Source organism: Babylonia areolata, chromosome 8, assembly GCF_041734735.1.
Source record: "Babylonia areolata isolate BAREFJ2019XMU chromosome 8, ASM4173473v1, whole genome shotgun sequence".
In the NCBI taxonomy this organism is placed as follows: domain Eukaryota; kingdom Metazoa; phylum Mollusca; class Gastropoda; order Neogastropoda; family Buccinidae; genus Babylonia; species Babylonia areolata.
Window position 1 is genome coordinate 9370544 of NC_134883.1, and position 22266 is coordinate 9392809.

General features: G+C 45.5%; 2 protein-coding genes across 4 annotated transcripts in view; one reads left to right on the plus strand and one right to left on the minus strand.

Moving 5' to 3' along the window:
* LOC143284519 (protein deacetylase HDAC6-like) overlaps nucleotides 1-22266 on the minus strand; it is a 302600-nt gene that overhangs the window by 114325 nt on the left and 166009 nt on the right. The window lies entirely within an intron of this gene.
* Nucleotides 3251-22266, plus strand: part of LOC143284520 (G-protein coupled receptor moody-like) — a 95028-nt gene continuing 76012 nt past the window's right edge. The window contains exon 1 of one of the 3 annotated variants that reach the window (XM_076591230.1): nucleotides 3251-3921. The gene's annotated coding sequence lies outside the window, so the exon portion shown is untranslated. Of the gene's footprint in view, nucleotides 3922-20602; nucleotides 21555-22241 lie in introns of those variants that run through there. The other 2 variants (XM_076591229.1, XM_076591228.1) reach the window with 2 other exon arrangements.

Sequence of the window (22266 nt, forward strand, 5' to 3'; positions counted from 1 at the left end):
ACAGTCATACAATCCTGAAGCAAAACTTGCCCCACCTTAACACACACACACACACACACACACACACACGGCGATATTCATATTTTGTCCCCTTCCACTCCTCTGTGTGACTGGCGGAGTGAACGTCCACGTCTTGTTGTGAACACTACTCATTCCGTTATGAGGGGGGCAAATTGTGGATATTGCACACACACACACACACACACACACATGTAGGCAAGCACACACACACACACATGTAGGCAAGCACACATACACACACACACACACACACACAAACACACACTCGCTTCCGAACACCTGCTCACCCCCATCCTCCCAACCTCCCCCCAACACACACACACACACCCTACCCCACACAACCCCACTCCACAGAACACACTCACATGTCATGACGACCCACCTCTCACCACAGGGTCCATCGATCCATGGACACCCCGGGGCCAGGGCAGTGTGGGGATCGGAGAGGTCAAGGGAGAGCATCAGTTCCCGGAAGGAACACAGTCACACTGTCAACCATCCATTACTGGTCTCTGTAGTGTGTGGGATGTGAGGTGTGTTTAGGAGGAGTAGGGGGGGGGGGCTGATGGAAACCCTACTTTACTGCATGTAAAGCACTGCCAACAACGTCGTGTGTGTGTGTGTGTGTGTGTGTGTGTGTGTGTGTGTGTGTGTGTGTATGTGCGCGGGAGGAGGGGGGCATTTATGCATGTTTGTCTGTGTGTCTTTGTGTGTGTGTGTGTGTGTGTGCGTGCGTGCGTGCGTGCGTGCGTGCGTGTGTGTGTAAGGAGGGGGTAAGGGCAGAACCAGGGGTGGGGGCCGCAGGAGGTGGGGGTGAAGGGGGAAGGTGTTGGGGGGCGCTAGGGAGGGGGTAGGGGGGAGCAGACGACGAATTTAGTAATGGAAGAAGATAAAACATCGACTTGTCTGCGAGATAACAATGGGTTTGTCTTCACACCAAGTTTATCGGGGAGGGAGGGGAGAGAAGAAATGGGGAAACAAAGTGGGTGATGGGGGATTTATAAATACATACATCCGACGCCCTGGTGGGCACCACGTAAAGCCCTTCACAGACAGGTCTGGGACAAAGCCTTCCCCGGCACCTACCCACATCAATCCCTCCACCACCTCCTCCTCCTCCTCCTTCTCCGTCTCCGATCCGCTCGACATGATCCGATCACCAGGGAGAGGATACTGGAACTGGCTGGCGTGCCAAATTCGAGCTTGATCGGTGGACAAAATATCGGTGTGCCTCGTGTTATCCGGCCGGCAGACAGAAAAAAAAAACAACCCCAAGGACTGACAGAGCAGAATTGACGGGGAAACCATTTGCACAGACCAACGCGTTCCTTTTCACCTTCTTCTCTTTACTTTTCTAAGCAGTTTCGTTAAGAAAGGTACGTTGGTATGACCGGAATGGACAGGAAAACCATTTGCAGAGTCCAACACTTTGGATTTCTTGTCTTCACTTTTTTCTAAACAGCTAAGAAAAGAAAGGTACGCTGATATGGTCAGAATGGACGGGGAAAACCATTTCGTAAAGGCACAGGCTTTGACAGACCTGGAGCCTGTTGCATTGCTCGGACGGAGGAGCCTAGCAGTATGGGTCGTAACCCGCTACTAACTGTATGGAGTATGGAACTGACCAATGGCGTAGTTCGGTCAACGTAGGCATTTAGTCACGTGTAACTGTCAAAAAGTTAGAACCAAGCAATGGAACTGGCACCTGGAGGAATCCGGTGAACAGTTCTTTTGTGCTGTTCCCCAGTGACTCTTCAGAGAGTTGAGGAAGACAAGAGGATGAAGAAGACGCTATGACACACAACCGGCAGACCTGGGAGAATCTGCTGAACGCCCTGGTACCTCTTCACAACGGTATGGGAGAAAAAGACAAAGAAAAAAAAATCAAACTACACTAAATGATTCCAGAAAGCAGCATGATATCTTTTCTTTCTCCACATGCTGTTTCCCCTAACTCACCATTCATCTCCCCGCCCCTCCCCCCTCCTCTCCTGCCATTTAAACGATAACATTCAAATGTGATGTCATTATTTCAACAATATGTCTACAATCACCAGTATGTGCGACGGAACATTCAACGAAATTTATCCTTTTCCAGTCCACAAACTGGACCTTGAACTTGGGTCAAGGTGAAAATCCTCTGTTAATTTGTATTGGATGTTTTGAAATACAACCGCTGTTCGAAGTCGCTTCAATTCTTCTTCCTCTTCGTTCGTGGGCTGCAATTCCAACGTTCACTCGTATGTACACGAGTGGGCTTTTACGTGTATGACCGTTTTTACACCGCCATGTATGCAACCACGCTCCGTTTTCGGGGGCTTCAATTAAAATTCGGAACTCAATGGTTCAGGCGAAAATCAAACGACTTTCCAAGCAAACGGACGTGTACACAACTCGCGCGCACCTCCCCGGCCCCCTACCACCTCCTTCGCCTCCCCCCTCCCACCCTCTCCCATGCACAACTCTTTTTTTTTTTTTGCCTGTTCAACTGTACAGAAAATAAATCGATACTGAAAATTCAAAAGAAAAAACCGCATGGCACACAGCAAACTGATTTTGGACACGAAGAAAAACACCACGCAAATAATGACGCAATGAAATATTCATCATTCTGTCAGGGGAAAAAAAAATGAAGAAAGAATCTCACTTCTTCTTATTCACCTTTTCCTTGGGAATTTGTTTGAGTCACTTTTCTTAGTCAACACTGGGTTGACAGAACGCAATACATCTTGTCAATGCGCTCGCGTGCACACACACACACACACACACACACACACACACACACAGAGCGGAAAGGTGGGGAGGGGGTGGAGTACGAGGATTCCATTCCAATAATGATGAAGTGTATTTCGAGCCAATGGATCAGAGGAAGCGAAAAACTACTTGTGCCGAGATCAAGAAGAAGAAGAAAAAAAAAACCGACAAAAACAAGGCTGGTCCGCGACAGAAAAATAAAATAAAAACGAGCTGTGACGAAATCTCAGACAAAAAGGTCAGACCCCCAACCTAGGCACCCTCCCTACCACCCCCAAACACTCACTTGCTAGTGACCCGCCAGCAGCAGCAGCAGCAGCAACAGCATCAACAAATCCAACACTCAGCACGTGCGCGAGTGCGACGACGCCATACCAGAGGCGGGAGAGGCTAACTGTGTATATAAAAGACAACTCGCACGCGCGTTCTCCTTCAGTGCCGCTGTGCGTATACTCTTACATACGGCTGTTCTGTGGTGTGGTTTTTTTTGGGGGGGGAAGCGAGGCCACGTCTTCTTTAAAAAAAACTGGGCACACCTGCTGTGGTAATAGTCTGCCTCTGCCCTGGCGTTTTCTGTTTCATTTGTGGGAACTTTATAGCGAAAATGGGAAAGGAGTACTGTTTTGCGATGCCTTGAAGCGTTCGAATACTTCGTCCATAACTTTGGTCGAGTTTACCAAGAGTTGTTTGGTGTTTTTTGTTGTTATTAAAATCTCTTCTTTTTTTTTTTTCCTCTTTAGTCAGACTGACAAAATTCGTTGCTTCCTACTACTCAAGATAATCTTTTAAATGTTACTGTTAACTTATGACATTAGCCATTATCTATATCATCTTGATATAGTATACATCTGGTCGGAAACGCTTTCAATGAAACTGTTCAAAAGCAGCTGACTGTGATCTTCTGGGCAGCCGGTATGTATATCACTGAGTCACGGACAACTCGGATGACGGTGTATGTATGTCATGACGCTGAGCTAATCCTCTGTGCTCAAGTGGACATGGTTCGTCAGCGTTGAGGTGTCTGTGAGCCTTATTTTTCCTTTTCTTTTTTTTACTTTTATTTATTATTATTATTATTTATGAACGTTTCTTTCCACGTGGGCTGCGTGGTGGACTACTTCGGAAGTGGACACAAGTGCCTGAAAGGTTTGTTTTATTCATTACATTCTGTGTGTGTGTGTGTGTGTGTGTGTGTGTGTGTGTGTGTGTGTGTGTGACTGTCTCTCTCTCTCTCTGTTTCCCCCTCTTTCTTCCTATTTTCCTTTCTCAATATGCATTCTTATTGTCTCTGTTTTCTTCAGTTTAATACTGTAAAATCCATGTGCTGTATTTGCCTTTGAAAAAAAAAATCCCTCTTCGCTCGTGTGTGTGTGTGTGTGTGTGTGTGTGTGTGTGTGTGTGTGTGTACACACACACACACACACACAAACCGTACCCCTTTTCTTCCTAGTTTTTCCCCCACCCACTCATGGGCGAGAACAGCATGTAAAAAGCCACATCGGCTTATGTTTAACAATCGTAAAAAAGATAAGATTTTTGTCTTGTCTCTCTGTGGAGACAATACGATACCCATGACTGTTCGTGTGACTGTGCAAGGGAAAACGAAAAACAAACAAAAAAAATAAAAGCAACAACAACCCCCCCCCCACCCACCCCCCAAAAAAAAACAACAACAACAAAAAAACCCACAAAAAACAAAAAACAAAAACAAACAAAAAACAACGGTGGTTCTGCTTTCTCTCTTGTTCTACTGAATTGACGCTTATCGTCTGCCATACAACACATGAGCCATTTAGAGAGAGAGAGAGAGAGAGAGAGAAGCGCGCACACACACACACACACACACACACTGACGCACACGCAACGGTATGTATGTGTGTGGGCTGTTCATGACAGCGTGCGTGCATGTGTCTATACGTAAACTTCACGTGGGAAGTGCAGAAGGGCCCGTGACAGCTTTCGAACAGTAATCATCAGCTGTTTGAGCCGGTGAGCAGAACACCTGTCAATGAGATGGTGTCAGACTTTGAGAAACGAGGATAACGAATTCAAACTGTTCGATCAACTGGTTCTGTCTCAAGCATCCGTGTTGCACACACACACACTCACACACACTCACACACTCACTCACTCACACACAGTGAGAGACAGAGAGAGAGAGAGAGAGAGAGAGAGAGAGAGAGAATACATATATCACAAGTAAGCAAACACTCGCGGAAATAAATACTCTAACGAGTCAAGGTAAACACAAGCTCGCGTGCGCGCATTTTTACCGCCAAACACCGGATGGGTCAAATTAACTCACACCACAATTCTCCACACTCACACACACACACACACACACACACCGTACCACGCAAGCACGTGCCGAAGACATGTGTATATAAATACCTGGATCTGAGGCGTGCACGTGGCCACGTTCTCTCTCTCTCTTTTCTCTCTCTCTCGCTCTCTCTCCTGCCCTGAGTTGAATCAGAGGTACCGTGGGCAAACAAGTGTTCAGACTGATTTTTACTTATGGGGCAATAAAAATCAATACAATAGGCTGTTGTAATCACTTTGCTTTGTACTTCAATAAAGCTTTCGAAATCCGTTATTGAACGTGTTCTTAGCTATTTGTGGCCTAATTTAATATGCTTCAGGAAACTATTTGATATAGTGTAGTTATTCATCAATGTTCACCTGACGCCTTCAGATAGGGCCGTAGCGTTTCATGAATACATTCTGTGTGTGTGTGTGTGTGTGTGTGTGTGTGTGTGTTATTTTTACCATGCTTATGCCATTATGTAGTATAGTGTTCGCATTCTATGACCTTACGTAGCACTGTGGAGTGCATGCAATGACATATGTAATGTGGTTTTGTATAGTGTAGACCCTGTTTCAGGGCTTATCTACTATCCTCGATAACAAAGAATTTGTCTTGTAAAGAATTTGTCTCTTTCTGTGTCTCTCTCGCTCGTTCGCTCGCTCGTTCATGCGCTACACTAACACACACATAAGTATAGTATAGATCCCTCCCGCCCCCCTACCATTCCACATGCACTAAAATCTTGACATTGCCGTACTCAGCCTGATGCCTATAAGGGCGCATGGGTACTGATAAGAAAATAATAATAACAAGAACAACAACGATAATACTAACGCCAATAATAATAATGATAATAATAATAATAATCAGAACAATCACAATATATCAGAATAATATAGAATAATAAGCAGATTAACAGCGACGACAGACCGTGGAGGCTGATTCACTGATTGATTAATTTGTAATATTCGTGGGTGGGAGTTTAAGGCCCACGCGCTCTTGTAATGTGCATGTGCAAACACTTCAACATCACATCATTAATAAATCAGCAAAACGCTAAGGGTATAATAATTAGCAGACAAAGGAGAAACAGATAGACAGACAGACAGACAGACAGAGAAAGTACGAATCGAATGTTCATTCACGTTAAGGGTTTACACATATTATATAACACAAGACGCAGTATGTTTTTCTTGGTAATAATTCACAGATAAAGATAGGAAAAAAAGGCAAATAAATCAGAGAGAAAGAGAGAGACAGAGACAGAGGGAGATATAGAAAGGCACAGAGAGAGAGAGAGAGAGAGAGAGAGAGAGAGAGAGAGAGAGAGAGAGAGAGCAAAAACGTACGCGAAACACCTTTTTAGGAGGATTACATTTTTACCCCAGTGATATTACGGATATAATTCAATTTATTCTCTTTTCTTTCCTTCTTTCGTTTTATTCCCATCAAACAAACAAACAAACAAAAACATCTGCCAACATCTCAGATGCGCGTACAGCTGGGGATATTATTCCTGCAGCACGCGTACAGCTGTGGACATTGTTCCTGCAGTAAGCGTAAAGCTGTGAACATTGTTCATGCAGTACGCGTACAGCTGTGGATTTTATTCCTGCAGTACGCGTAAAGCTGTGGACATTATTCATGCAGTACGCGTACAGCTGTGGACATTATTCCTGCAGTACGCGTACAGCTGTGGACATTATTCCTGCAGTACGCGTACAGCTGTGGACATTATTCCTGCAGTACGCGTACAGCTGTGGACATTATTCCTGCAGTACGCGTACAGCTGTGGATATTATTCCTGCAGTACGCGTAAAGCTGTGGACATTATTCCTGCAGTACGCGTACAGCTGTGGACATTATTCCTGCATTACGCGTAAAGCTGTAGACATTATTCCTGCAGTACGCGTACAGCTGTGGACATTATTCCTGCAGAAGGCGTAAAGCTGTGGAAATTATTCCTGCAGTACGCGTACAGCTGTGGATATTATTCCTGCAGTACGCGTACAGCTGTGGACATTATTCCTGCAGCACGCATACAGTTGTGGACATTATTCCTGCAGTACGCGTACAGCTGTCGACATTATTCCTGCAGTACGCGTCCAGTTGTGGACATTATTCCTGCAGTACGCGTACAGCTGTGGACATTATTCCTGTTGTATGCGTAAAGCTGTGGATATTATTCCTGCAGTTCACGTAAAGCTGTGGACATTATTCCTGCAGTACGCGTAAAGCTGTGGACATTATTCCTGCAGTACGCGTACAGCTGTGGACATTATTCCTGCAGTAGGCGTAAAGCTGTGAACATTGTTCATGCAGTACGCGTACAGCTGTGGACATTACTTCCTGCAGTAGGCGTAAAGCTGTGGACATTGTTCCTGCATTACGCGTACAGCTGTGGACATTATTCCTGCAGTACGCGTACAGCTGTGGACATTATTCCTGCAGTACGCGTACATCTGTGGACATTATTCCTGCAGTATGCGTACAGCTGTGGACATTATTCTTGCAGTACGCGTGAAGCTGTCGACATTATTCCTGCATTACGCATACAGCTGTGAACATTACTTCAGCAGTAGGCGTAAAGCTGTGGACATTGCTCCTGCAGTACGCGTACAGCTGTGGACATTACTTCTGCAGTACGCGTAAAGCTGTGGACATTGTTCCTGCAGTACGCGTACAGCTGTGGACATTATTCCTGCAGTACGCGTACAGCTGTGGACATTGTTCGTGCAGTTCGCGTGAAGCTGTGGACATTATTCCTGCAGTAGGCGTACAGCTGTGGACATTATTCCTGCAGTACGCGTAAAGCTGTGGACATTATTCCTGCAGTACGCGTACAGCTGTCGACATTATTCCTGCAGTACGCGTCCAGTTGTGGACATTATTTCTGCAGGACATGGAACAATAACAATAATAAAGTGGAAACAAGGCAGGGAAGAAACTGAACCCAAATTCGTTTCTCTCCTGTCACACACCCTTTTTCTTTTGCACATACCTTTATGTTACTTATTCTTTGATTTGTACATTTTATTGTAAAGCGCAGTGAGACCTATCTGAGACGGGGGGGGGGGGGGGGGGGGGTACTGCGCTTTGAAAGCCCTCATTTAATCTTTCTTCATTAGTAGTAGTAGTCGTAGCAGCAGTCGTAGTTGTAGTAGGATGAAAAACGTCACAAATGACCTTATGAAGCTGCCGCGTTAAAAAAAAAAAAAAAAAAAAAAAAAAAGTACACACACAAAAAAGAAAAAAAAAAAACACGCGTAACTTCTCCTTTATTTGCTTTTCTCCCCGTCTTCCCTTTCTTTCATTTTCACATCCCTCCTTCCTTCCTTCCTTCCTTTTCTTTATAATGTTGCGCAAGAATTCCTCCGTCACCTATCTGCCTATCTGTCTCCATTAATAAATAAAGTTTTGAGGCAGTTATTTTTGCTTTTCGTTTGGCCTCGTCAGGATTTCGCTACACTGGTGTGTATGCTATATCTGACCTATTCATCTATCTTCTTCTTTATTCTTAGGTATTCACAGCTACACCCGACGGGCGCAATAGCCGAATGGTTAAAGCATTGGACATTCAATCTGAGGGTCCCGGGTTCGAATCTCGGTGACGGCGCCTGGTGGGTAAGGAGATTTTTCCGATCTCCCTGGTCAACATATGTACAGACCTGCTAGTGCCTGAACCCCATTCGTGTCTATACGCAAGCAGAAGATCAAATACGCACATTAAAGGTCCTGTAATCAGGATGTCAGCGTTCGGTGGGTTATGGAAACAAGAACACACCCAGCATGCACACCCCCGAAAACGGAGTATGGCTGCCTACATGGCGGGGTAAATAAACGGTCATGCACGTAAAATGTTACATGTCCGTCTAAGTGTGTATGTGTGCGTCCCTGAAAGCTGACTGAACGACACAGGAAACGAATGATGAGTGCCCAGTGGCAGCCGTCAGTCGGCTCTACCCAGGTTGGCGGCAGCCTGCTGTGCAAATGACCCCGTGTTTGTAAAGCGCATAGAACTTGGGTCTCCGACCGAGGACAGGCGCTATATAAGTATCCAGGTCAATCCAAAACCCAAAGCCCAGCTCTGGCGATGAATGAACTGATCGACGTGGTCTTCTCCAGCTCTTCGTGTCTGTCTGCTGTGCAGTTTGGTCGTGAGTGAGTGGAGTGTGTCGGCTGGCCACACACATCTTGTCTTGCCTGTTTGAACAGAGGGCAGCTTTTTGGAGAATAAAATAAAACTATTATGCTCCGTTGTCTGGTTTTCCTGTCCACTGGCAGGGGCAGGTGGTGGGGGGGAATGGCACCAGCTTCAGTGTTCGGCACGTGTGACTGTTTACTTCACACATTCTATCGATCAGCTTCCAGTGTAATTGTTGTGCTGTCTTTCACGTCCATCTAAACCTTTAACTGTCTTTCCTTGAACCCGTACGTCTGTCTGTCTCTCCGTAGATCTACCAATGTATGTTATTATTTAGCAGCCGTCTTCCTGGATGCTCACCCCCCCCACTCCCCCCCCCAAAAAAAAGGAGAAAAAAAAAGTAAGAGAGAGACTTGCGAGAATTGATTCTGCACTTTATCAAATTACCATCTCTTTAATTTCAGAATTGATCTCTATGAGGGATGTTGACATCTTATCTCAATGACATTTCAAACAAACGCGCGCGCGCACACACACACAAATACAACAAACACACACGCACGCACGCACGCACACACACACACACACACACACACTCACTCACGCAAATACAACACACACACACACACACACAAGCATGCACGCACACGCGCGCGCGCGCACACACACACACACAACCACACAAGCATATCGGCACACGCACGTGCCCATACTAACACGCGCGAACGCACGCGAGCACACACAACGACACACACACACACACACACACACACACAAACACACACACATGCACACGCACATTTTACTTTCAGGCGATCGTTTCAAATTAGTTTTGATTTGCTATCGTTTTGTTGTTTTCGATTACTTTTGATATCGCAGTTGACCTTTGAATGGAATGTTGATAGCAGCGTTTTGTCAGCTAATCCTTCACACGCGTATTCCTATGTTTCTACTTGTGTTCGCACGTGTTATTTTATGAATGCGTCTCTCCCCCCACACCCCAATCCCCACCCCTCTCTCTATATATATCCCTCTCTCTCAGACAGACGGACAGACAAACAATTATCATCATCTTCTTCTTCTTCTGCGTTCGTGGGCTGCAACTCCCACGTTCACTCGTATATACACGAGTGGGCTTTTACGTGTATGACCGTTTTTACCCCGCCATGTAGGCAGCCATACTCCGCTTTCGGGGGTGTGCATGCTGGGTATGTACTTGTTTCCATAACCCACCGAACGCTGACATGGATTACAGGATCTTTAACGTGCAGCATCCTCGTCATGCCTTTCATTTCGAAAGAGGATCCAGAAACAACGAAAGCTGTTCCTGACAACTTATTAAGGTTGGGCTGCTTACAATGGAATTAGAAAATAAATAAATAAATGAATAAATAAATACACAGATCAATCAATCAATCAATAACTACGTTCATAAGAAACTGTCCTCTTTCAAGCAGACGGAGACAGAAAGTAACAAACAAACACACAGAAAAAAAACCCACAAAAATTCCGAAAACAACAGTGTATTATGAGACAAAACGAACCAACTTTTTGGGGGGGAAAAAGAAAAAAAAAGAGAAAAGTTTTTGAACCGCTGTTCCGAAGAGTGAACATAATCATTTTCTCCGTTACTTATTGATTTTCTTTTTTAATTCTTAGCTGTCTCCAGAACAGCTTGAACAGTACAGATCTATATTCATTGCAAACACACACACACACACACACACACACACACACACACACACACACTCACTCTGACCACACGCGTGCATGTTCTCTCTCTCTCTCTCTCTCTCTCACACACACACACACACACACACACACACACACACACGTAGCGAGAGGTGGGATGGAGAGGGGGACAGAGAGAGAGAGAGAGACAGAGACAGAGACAGATAGAGACAGAGATACAGAGAGAGATGGGGATGGTGGAAGCAGACATGGCAAACAATACAATGAACACAAGCGTTAAGCCTGTTTCGCCATGCGGTACACGTAACAGAAAAATCCATGCAACAGAAAAATCCATGCTCAGAGCTTTGTTTTCCGACCCAACAAGAAAAGAAACCTTTCATCCCCCCCCCCCCCCTCCCCCGCCCCACACACACACATCCAACCCTCCTCCCCGCTTTGAACACAGGAAAACCACTGATGCCATCAGGCGTTACATAGAAATCATTTAACACTGGGCAACCTCCCTCCCTCCTCTAACACCCCACCCCCAAACATCCCTCCCACCAATTCGTTGGGTGCTACAAAAAGAAAAAGAAATAAGATAGTGATATATATATATATATTTTTTTTTATTACCAACACATAAGCACACATGATCCATGGTAAGTGTGCAGACAGACAGAGAGGAAGGGTGGGGGGAGGTGGGGAACACACACACACACACACACACACACACAATAACACTCACACACAGAGACAGAAACAGGTCATATATACATATAAAGCGGGGAGCAGTACAATAAACAAAGCCTGTTTCACCCTAACGGAGCTGAACATCAAACAAATAACGCTCAAAGCTTCGTACTCCTACCCGACAAGAAAAGAAACCTTTCACCACCACCCCGCCCCTCCCCAGTTTGAACACAGGAAAACCACTGATGCCATCAGGAGTTACATGGAAAACACTCAGCACTGTGCAACCTTCCCCTCCCTCCCTCCCATAACACCCCACCCACCCCACATCCCTTCCGCTGATTCGTTGGGTGCCACGAAAAGAAAAGGAAATGAAACATCGGAAAGTCTGTTACCACCAACACATCAGCATACATGACCCATGGTGAGTGGGCATGCACAGAGAGAGAGAGAGAGAGAGAGGAGACTCATATCACACACACACACACACACACACACACACACACACAGACGAGCACATACACACACACATATACACATATGCGGCGCGCGCGCGCACACACAGACACAGACACACACACACACACACACGGTACGCACACAGACACACACACATGCGGCGTGTGCGTGCACACACATGCGTCGCACGCACATACACACACACACACGGTGCACATGCACAAGCACACACACGGCGCGCACGCGCGCACACACATGCAAGGCGCGCACACACATTCAAGGCACGCGCACACACACACAGTGCACATGCACACACACACACACACGGCACGCACGCGCACTCGCACACACACACACAGAAAGACAGAGACAGGTTATCTATACATATAAAAGGGGAGCAGTACGATGAACGAAGCCTGTTTCGCCCAACGGCTTACACACAAAAGATATAATGCTCAAAGCTTTGTACTCCGACCCAACAAGAAAAGAAACCTTTCACTCCCCTGCCCGCTTTGAACACAGGAAAACCACTGATGCCATCAGACGTAACATGGAAAACACTTAGCACTGTAGCTTCTCCCTCCCTCCCTCCCTCCACTAACTCACCCCCAACATCCCTCTCACCACTTAATCGGGTGGAAAAAGAAAGACCAAAGTCTACTGACAACGGATCAGCGTACAAGAATCCATGGCGCGCGTGGTTTCTCTCTCTCTCTCTCTATCTCTCTGTGTGTGTGTGTGTGTGTGTGTGTGTGTGTGTGTGTGTGTGTGTGTGTGTGTGTGCTCGTGCGTGCGTGTGTGTATGAGAGAGAGAGGAACATGCGTCCATGGCGCGCGTGGTTTCTGTATGTATGTATGTGTGTGTGTGTGTGTGTGTGTGTGTGTGTGTGTGTGTGTGTGTATGATAGAGAGAGAGAGAGTAAGAGAGAGATTATTAGAGCTGAGGATGAGGATAGATACTCATCTGAAAGGAAAGTGAGACGCCGTGAAGGAGGTAGACAACGAGATGCATATGTTTAATGTGTAATGCAGGTCGGTGGGTGGAGAGAGAAAAAAGAGAGAGAGGACACTGCGACACTACACTGTCATTTGATGAGGGGGGGGGGGGGGGGGGGACAAGTGACAAATGTGTACAGTACCTTTTTTTTCCCCCCCTGTCCATTCGACCCCGAAGTGAGAGAAATATTGATATAAAAATTCTTCATTGACAATAACCTATTTGACGTTTACGCCAAGGGGGTTAACAATGAAAAAAATATATACAAAAAAACGATGCATATAACACAAAAATAGCAAAAACATAAAAATCAACAAAGAAGCCTAAACAAAGCGGTATCTACTTTCTGTCTGCTTTATAAGCAACCTCAACCGCAATGGCCGTTACAAAAGCAACAGGTAAACGCTTTCAGGGGCTCAATGTTGGTTCATAAATAATAAATGACATAATAAATGATCAACCGACAGTAATTTGTCAGGTAAAAAAAAAAAAATGTTAAGCGGTAATTTGTTTCGATATGACGGTGCCTTTCGATTACTATTTATGAACAAACAGCTCAGTCACACTGGTTGTTTGTTTCTTTCTATGATCAAATGCCTCGGCGAAAAAAACTATCAAAATGATTTAATTCAAAATTGAGGATGAGAAAGTAAGTGACTGAGAGAAGAGAGAGAGTGTGTGTGTGTTAGAGACAGACAGACAGGCAGAGACTGGCAGAGACAGACACACAGAGAGTGTGTGACAAAACCTGGATTTCTTGCCTTTGACAGAACCGAGCAGAAACTGGTCAAATACTAAAGAAACGGAGATGAATGAATGAATGATGTGGATCTTCATACAATGCCTATCGTCGGTCAGAGATAAAAGCTCTAACCACTTTACAAACAAAGAGTCATTTACACAACAGGCTGCCTACCTGGGTAGAGCCGACTGACGGCTGCCATAGGGCGCTCATCATTCGTTTCCTGTTTCATCCAATCAGATTTCAGGCACGCACACATATACACTCAGACAAACATATAACATTTTACGTGTATGACCGGTTTTTTTCTATTTACCCCGCCATGTAGGCAGCCATGCAATACTCCGTTTTCGTGGGGGCTGTATGCTGGGTATGTTCCTGTTTCCATAACCCACTGAACACTGACATGGATTACACGATCTTTAACGTGCATATTGGATATTCTGCGTGCGTGTACACACTGACTGATATAGTTAGGGGAGGGGAGGTACAGAAAGAGAGAAGACAGGGAAGAAGAAGAGGAGGAGGAGGAGGAGGAGGAAAAGGGATGAGGAGGATTGAAGGGACACACACACACACACACACACACACACACACACACGCACGCACACGCACGCACGCACATACACGCATGCGCGCGCACACACACACACACACACACACACACACACACACTAATACGCTACTACTACTACTACTACTACTACTACTACTACTACTACTACTAATAATAATAATAATAACAACAATGAAAAGATGAAGAAGATTCATACAAGACAGTTGGGAATGGTAGAAACTGTACAGAAAAACGGAGATGAAGCAGCGCCAGGCGAGGGAGGGGAACGGATGATGTGGATGTATTCACCAACGGCAGAGAACAATGATGGGCCATGTGGAAACTGATACTGACGTGTCCTGCATCACGCGAGGAACGCCGAAGACACACATGTGAACCATGTGACCACAGTGCGACATGTGTGGTGCTGTGTGGCCTTATTAGCTACACATCCCAGTCACAAGCACATCTGCCTTCACTGGAAGCTGACTTCTGGTGTGCTTGCTATTTTCGAAAAAGCCAGCTGAACGTAAATTTTTCGGCTGAGGAAATCCCATGGTATAAATCATCATGACGGAGCACAGAGAGAGAGAGAGAGAGAGAGAGAGAGAGAGAGGGGGGGGGGTGGCAGTGACTCATGGAGAGGACAGAGAGACAGACAGACAGACAGACAGACAGAGACAGACAGACAGAGAGCGAGAGAGAGAGATGCTGACAGTAACTTGCAAAGACTGATGTTAGAGAGAGAAGAAGAAGAGGAGGCAAATCAGAAGAAGAAGAAATAGAAGAAAAAAGGGAGAAACGAAGAGAAAGGAATTATTGAAGAAAGAAAGGATCACACACACACACACACACACACACACACACACACACACACACACCACCCACTGCAGATCAACACGAGGATTCAGGGTCGGTAGACTGAGGAGAATGACAATGGCAGAGAGGAGGGTGTGGGTGTGGGTGTGTCAAGGGAAGAGAACGATGATAGGAAACAGTACGCTGACTTGTGTGAGGAACGCCTCAAGAACACATGTGAACCATGTGACCACAATGTGACATACAGGCTGATCTTATCAGCTATACATACCAGTCACAGCCACTACACGAACGGCAGAGAACTGCAAGAATGCACATCTGCCTACACGGAAACTGACTCAGTTCTGGTGACAGCAGCCAGCTATACGTATGCCCACGTATTCGGCTGAGAAAACCCCATGGTGAAAATCATCATTAATAAACCACACACACACACATAAATGACTTTACATAAGAATATGACAGCATAGTTTGAAACAGAAAAAGGACAGCTTGTGCATAGCTAGAACCAAGTTTGACGGGCTGCATACAGAGGTAAGTGTACTGGAAGAGAGCTGATGAATATTATATATTGTATAAACTGCGACAAAGTCAATGTTCACGTGAATTTAGCTTTGGTTCGTAGAATAATGAGGATGAGAATTGATGTCCAAATCTCAGGCAGGGTTAGGCGTACGTGTAAACCATCTAATGTGTGTCCTTTTCCTTTAGTTGTGTTCTCAGTTTATACGACTGCAGGTATTGTTTATGAAAACAAATATCTTATACATTACGCAGTTATTTCTTGGGTCGGAAGGGCGTTGTGTGTTTTTTGTTTGTTGCTTTTGTTGTTGTTGTTTTTTTAACTGTTGTTTTCTTCATTCTGCATAACGTTGCATGCTCTCCTCGTATCCCAGGCAACGAAAATCAACAACCATGGCGATGACAACAAGCAATCGCGTTTTCACCTAAGCATACAGGTTCATCGATTCTCTATAGTCATATGGTAGTCACTGCGGGACTGACTGGTAAACCTTCTACAGTTTTGATATATGCCATCCGTCAACTTGATTCAAGCTATCACCATCTGTTATCGATTCCTACAACTATCAACCAAGACTTCAGGCTCTCTCTTTGCTGAAGTCTCTGCCTCGTGACGAAGTTGTGAAAGACATCAGCGGTTGTTCACCCCATCCGGTCGGTGCTGTTGTGTCTAAAGGGAGCGATCGACTGTTCGGGTACTGTCTTACGACACTGAACCACACTGAGAGATGTATACCCTGCGTAAGCGACAGAAAATTACGTCACTGTACAGGAAAATCTGGTGCCTCAAGCGGATCTAACCGCTTGTTTGTTTGTTTGTTTTGTTGTTGTTTTTTGTTTGTTTATTTGGGGAGGGGGTGGGGTTTTTAATCATCCGACAGATGCCAGTCACAGTCAAATAATAACGTCGAGTCTTCATTGTCGAATTTCTACCAACAACTCTGACTTCGGTCACCACTGCTGCGATTTTCTAATACACCTAAAACATAAACGTATAAAAAGACATTACCACAATTAACAATAAGAAATTCGGCATATGACCTTTTTTTTCACATGAAGAAAATGACCGTCACTGCCAATATTCATATATCACAACTGTTCAGAGAGTGAGAGAGAACTGGAACACAAGAAATCAAACTGCGCGTCGCATGACGGTGGTCAAAACCATGTTCGTGTTTCTCCGTCGATGCTCGCTCGTATCATTCATTCACGCCGATCGTGAAGTTCAACTGGTGGCGGGCAGCGGGAACTAATGACCGGACCGTGGGTCGCTGACTTAACTCACTCAGTACGGCCAGTCCTCTCTTCTCCTCTACACAGACCCCTCGGATGTCCAGTGGGTGTCTGAATGACCCAACCTTTAGCTTCCGTCGTCAGAATTGTGGTATTCTTTGTCAACATTCACCTCTTCAGTATAAGAGCCTTCCGCTTGCAATATTTTGATGATGGTAATTGGGGTGAAACGCTGTTAACGTCGTCTCTTTCGCCGTTCGTATGGAGAGAGTTAATATTTGTCCGACACTGATTTCTAGCGGAACAGGACCGACTCGCTTGTTCTCGTTTCGCCTACTCTCTCTCTCCCTCCCCCCCCCCCTCTCTCTCTCTCTCTCACACACACACACAGCCACTCGGTACACAAGCGAACTGGGGATAGGCGTATCGGGATCACCAATGTATAGTGACAGTCGAATCGGGAATAGGCCAATCGGGATGACACCTTCCAAGCACGAGTCACACTGCACTGTCGCACGACGGTGTCTTGACAGTCGATCGCCCCCTTTAGAAGAAGGGTGTGGACTTATCACTCACGTTTTCAATAACCTGACTGTATGCGTACGTCTGTCGGTAAGGTTCTCTAGTTGTCTATAGGTGGCCAGCGGTTTTTTCATCCGATAAAGTTTCTTGGCATTTAGAAGGAAGGCGTGTTTTTGCTTGTTTGTTGTTGTTGTTGTTTGTCAATATTTGTTGTTTGTCACCTTCAAGGAGGAAGGTGGCAGAATGGTTAAGACGCTCAGCTGCCAATACAGAGAGTCCGTGAGGGTGTGGGTTCGAATCCCGCTCTCGCCCTTTCTCCTAAGTTTGACTGGAAAATCAAACTGAGCGTCTAGTCTTTCGGATGAGACGATAAACCGAGGTCCCGTGTGCAGCACGCACTTGGCGCACTGAAAAAGAACCCATGGCAACGAGAGTGTTGTCCTCTGGCGAAATTACGTAAAATGAAATCCACTTTCATAGGTACACAAATATGTAAGCATGCACTCGAGGCCTGACTAAGCGCGTTGGGTTATGCTGCTGGTCAGGCATCTGCTCAACAGATGTGGTGTAGCGTGTATGGATTTGTCCGAACGCAGTGACGCCTCCTTGAGAAAGTGAAACTGAAACTGAAACTGTCAATATCAATAAACTGAATTTTAATTGATTTAGTTAGTTTTGGTGGTTTGAGCTACTACTGTTAACGTGTTCGGATATCTAACGAGCTTTCAAACAGCTTACTACAGAAAATGTCCTTCTCTTTTTTTTTCTTTTTTTTTAAGTTGGCGTGGGGCTTTAAATTCATCGGTGTGAGGCTTTAAATTCATCGGTGTGGGGCTTTAAATTCATTGGTGCAATTATCTTACACCGCAGTTAACGTGTTATTTCCTATCACTATTGCCGGTTCAAGTGTTGTGCGGGTCTGACATGAATCCCCCCCCCCTACACACACACACACACACACACACGACCCCCCCAAGCACCCTCCCTTGTCTCTGTGTAGTCGGCTGCGGTGATTCATGATCGATTTGATCTGATGTGAACCGGCCGTCAGCTTGTCACTGATTGGCATTGTATCGACTCACCGTGCGTCACCTGTCACTGACGGACTGACTGAGTGGCTTCACACTGCTGTCGGCAGGTGACCGATCACCGTGCGTCACCTGTCACTGACGGACTGACTGAGTGGCTTCACACTGCTGTCGGCAGGTGACCGATCACCGTGCATCACCTGTCACTGACGGACTGACTGAGTGGCTTCACATTGCTGTCGGCAGGTGACCGATCACCGTGCATCACCTGTCACTGACGGACTGACTGAGTGGCTTCACACTGCTGTCGGCAGGTGACCGATCACCGTGCGTCACCTGTCACTGACGGACTGACTGAGTGGCTTCACACTGCTGTCGGCAGGTGACCGATCACCGTGCGTCACCTGCCACTGACGGACTGACTGAGTGGCTTCACACTGCTGTCGGCAGGTGACCGACAGTGCATGCACCTGGACTCTTGTGGTTGTTGGTCGGATGACAACCGTGTTACATCATGTGGCTGATCTTGCACTGTGTCACCTGGAACTGACCTGTATTGCATCATCTGTGACTGACACGGTCACCCGGGACTGACCTGATTTGTGTCACCTGTGATTGATTGATTGATACTGTGTGACCTGTAACTGACCTGCATTATGATCTGTGATTGACACGGTCACCTGAGACTGACCTGGTTAATTCTGTGTCATCTGTGATAAATCGACACTGTGTCACCTGTGACTGTGACCCGCACTGTGTCACCTGTGACTGACTGACACTGTGTCACCTGTGACTGACTGACACGTTGTCACCCGTAACTGACCCGCATTGTGTCACCTGTGACTGACTGACACGTTGTCACCAGTAACTGACCTGCAATCTGTCACCTGTGACTGACACTGTTTCACCTGTAACTGACCTGCACTGTGTCACCTGTAAGTAACTGACACTGTGTCACATATCAATGACTTGACAAGGTGGCACTTACCGTACACCATTCTCGACCTGTCAAGTGTACATTTTTATCTCTTCACGTTTTTTTTTTTTGTTTTGTTTTTTTCTCTTTTTGTTTTTCGCTGGGTCCCCCCACCCCCACATAACATATTCCAGAAAACAAAATCGTAGGTGGAAAAACGAAGTTCGCTTCAAGAATAAAAGAAAAATGGCAAGTGACTCGATTTTCTGCCCACACTAACATCAGACAATAACAAAGAATGCAATCACAATAATGAAAAAAAAACACACAAAAAAAAACAGTAATGAAACAGTAATGAAAAAAAACCCCAAAAAACAATACGAATAAAAAAGCAAGTTAACATTCCTGGCAATGCCCTCCACAGTGGCCCCAGCGCCAAGCCAAGTGGGTTAGGTAATGGTAAAGTGAGTGTGAGTGATTCACTTCAATCAGCGACGGCTAGTGGTGTGTCTATCTGTCTGTCCAGGCGAAAACCCCGACATAGGTCTGGATGCCAGTTAGTGAGAAGCGACACAGCAGGAGAGAGAGAGGGAGAGAGAGAGGGGGGGGGAGAGAGAGAGAGAGGGTTGGGGTGAGGGAGAGACAGAGAGTGCAAGAGAGAGAGGGAGTAGAGAGAGAGATGAGAGAGGGACAGAGATGAGTGCGAACAAGAGGAAACACAGGGGGGGAGGGAGAGGGACAGAGGGAGAAAGACAGTTGCAGAGAGAGGAAGAGAGAGACAGAGAGAAGCAGAGAGAGAGGGAGAGAGAGAAAAAAGAGAGAGAGATCGAGATATCAAGAAATTGCAGCAGAGAAAAGTCTATCCCTTCGATAGACTGAGAAAGACACACAGAGAGAAACACACAGCGAGAGACAGACAGACAGACAGATAGAGAGACACAGGGGCAGAAAGAGAGACAGACAAACAGACAAGACAGAGAACTGAAAGGTAGCTGACCGCTTTTTCCCATGGCAAAAACCCCGCCCTCCGCACTAACACTGACAGAAGCACCAAAACATTCGCTGCTTGCTCACTCACGGTTTCATCGGCGCTGACAGCGCAGTGACTACAACTACTGCTATATATCATACAGCGGCTATTGTCAGTCAGTCAGTCAGGCTGTTCCTGTGCCTTCTGTGTGCGCTCTCAGTCAAACAAACCGCCTGCTGTGTGCTGTGATCGGTACTGCTTCCCTGCAGCCCTGTGCACTGGGTGGATGGGTGGTGGTGTATGTAAATGGCGTGCACGATTTTAGTTTATTTTATTTATTTATTTTATTTTTTTCAAATTCCAGTCTGTTCGTGTTTTTTCTCTGGTAACAGATGGATTGCGTCATTTCTAATCCAACTTTTTTTTCGTTTTTTTTTTCTTTTTTTCTCCATGTCCATGAATTGCAATTAGCGGCGATGTAGTTTGTTGTTGTTTTTTTTCATGTCGCGATCATAATTCTGTGTAAACGTTGGTTCCACGGACTGATTCCCATCCAAAAGTGTAGCTGAAAACTCGGCAATGTCACCCAGTGGTCGAAACTTAACCATCTGCCTGTTTGGGGATGATGGAAATGAACAAAGAACTCCAAGCCTCGAAGACTTTCATTCAGTGTGTGGGTGGACTGCTAGCATTGGACCTCTCTCAAAACTCGATAACATTATCATCATGTGAATGAGCAAAGCGTCTTCCTAAGAACTCGACCCATCTAAAAAGTCGATATTATCAGGTGAACGGACAAGAATTGGACCTACCTAAAAAGTCGATATTATCAGATGAACGGACAATAATTGGGCCTACAAAAAAAGTAGATATTATCAGATGAACGGACAAGAATAGGGCCTTCCTAAAAAGTCGATATTATCAGGTGAACGGACAATAATTGGGCCTACCTAAAAAGTCGATATTATCAGGTGAACGGACAAGAATTGGACCAACCTAAAAAGTCGATATTATCAGGTGAACGGACGAGGACCCATCTGAAAACTCGATATCATTTTGTGAATGGACATAGCATCTTTTTAAGAACTGGACCCCTCTGAAAACGAACACTATTACGTGAATGGATAAAGAGTCTTCTGAAGAACTGGACCAATCTGAAAACTCAATATTATTATATAAATGGACAAAGCGTCTAAGTAAGTACTATTTTTCCCCCTATTAACTCGATATGTGAATGAAAGCTGTGCGTCTAAGTGATGACTAAGCCCCACCCCCACCCCCACCCCCCAAACACTCGCTATATGACTGGACGCAGAGTCCAGTAAATGTTCTTTTCTCTCACAAATACCAGCCAAACATTTTTCTGTTTGAAATAAATGGGCCTTGTGAGCGGACCATGAGTCTAAGTATGCACATCACTGGTTCGTCTCAGAAACTGTTATTATACAATGCTTGAAAGCTAAGTCGATGTGGAACCTCACACTCATACAGATGCAATGTTTGCAGTCTCACCGTCATTCACTTTCAACACGAACACTTAAAAGTCGTAAAATACTTAAATGCTTCATCAATGAAAGCATCACATACAATGATTATAATCACAATCATACACAGGAAGCAAAGAAAGGGATGAGACATAAAGCAAACCTCATAACTAAAACATAGACATGGTTAAAACCAAGACTGACAGGAAATAGTCCATGACAGTAATACCCTGTCACGTCCCAAAGAGTTAAATATCGGTGAATATCATTGATGTACGCTCGCAGAACTGAACAAACAACCAGGTGTCTCCGAAAGAGCTCATCAGTACGCATTGTGCTGACAACAAAAATTGACTGAAAATATGCCTGCCACTAAAAAAAAAAAAAAAATGATTGAAAAACAACAGCAGCAACAACAACAACA